Below are 1,529 nucleotides of genomic sequence, written 5' to 3' on the forward strand. Positions count from 1 at the left end.
ATAATAGCAGAAAATTTCCCAAGCATGCAAACAAAACAACAACAACAACAAAAATCAGACATACAGGTAAGTGAGGCATATAGAACTCCAATTATCCATAACCAAAGTAAATCTACACCAGACATATAGTGATCAAGATCCCAGAAATTCAGCAAAAGAACAGAATATTAAAAGCCATTAGAGAAAAGAAACATGACCTATAAAGGAAAGCCCATCAGAATCAGCAGATTTCTCAACACAAACCATCAAGTTGAGAAGAGCTTGGAGTGAAGTATTTCAGGTCCTGAAAAAAAAACAACTTCCAACCCAGATTGATGTACCCTGCAAAACTATCCTTCAAAATTAATGGAGAAATAAAATATTTCCACCATAAAGAACAACTGAAGAAATTCACGAGCGCCAAACCAATCCTACAAAGAGTACTAAAAGATATTCTAGAAAGAGATAAAAAAGACCACAACTTTAAGAATAACAACAGAAAGGAAACACCAAGCAGAGCGAGCAATTAAACAGAGGGAAAAAGGAGGAGCCCACACCAGAAAATAACATGACAAAGATAAGGCAAAACAAATCAGTTATAACCATCAATGTAAATAGTCTCAATTCACCAATCAAAAGAAGCAGACTGGCAGAGCGGATCAAGACACAAAATCCAACTAAATGGTGTATACAAGAAACACACTTAACTCAAAGGCAATTCATAGACTGAAAATTAAAGGATGTAAAACAACACTCCATGTGACAGGAACCCAGAAAAAAGCAGGTGTAGCTATTCTGTTTTCAGATGATGTGAACTTCAAACCAAGAACAATCAAAAAAGATTAAAAAGGTCACTACATACTTGTTAAGGGAAAACTCCAAGAGGAAGAGATAACAATCATAAACATCTATGCACCAAATACAGGAGCACCCAACTGTGTAAGACAAATTCTAAAGAACATGAAAAATGAAATAAGTAACAACACAATCATAACAGGAGACTTTAATTCCCCATTGTCACAAAGAGATAGATCAACTAGACAAAAAAAATCAGCAAAGAAATAACAGAACTAAACCAAACTTGTGAACAAATGGACTTAGTAGACCTTTACAGAGTGTTCCACCCACCAGCACAAGAATACACATTCTTCTCAGCTGCACATGGGACATCCTCTAAAATAGACCATATGCTAGCACATAAAACATGCTTAAGTAAATGCAAAGGAATTGAAATTATCCAATGCATACTATCAGACCATAGTGCAATGAAATTGGAAATTAATAACAAATGAAATTACAAAAACTCCATAAGCACAAGGAAATTAAATAACACCCTCCTGAACAACCAATGGGTCACAGGTAAAATCAAAGAAGAAATTAAACAATATTTACAATCAAACAAAAATGTAGATACAACTTATAGGACCCTGATGGATGCAATAAAAGCAGTCCTCAGAGGGAAATTTATAGCAGTGAATTACCACCTCAGGAAAACAGAACATGCACAAATAAACAATCTTATACTGCATCTCAAGCTTGTAGAAAAAGAA

This window comes from Chinchilla lanigera, unplaced genomic scaffold (assembly GCF_000276665.1).
Source record: "Chinchilla lanigera isolate Chin_1 unplaced genomic scaffold, ChiLan1.0 scaffold00083, whole genome shotgun sequence".
Lineage (NCBI taxonomy): Eukaryota > Metazoa > Chordata > Mammalia > Rodentia > Chinchillidae > Chinchilla > Chinchilla lanigera.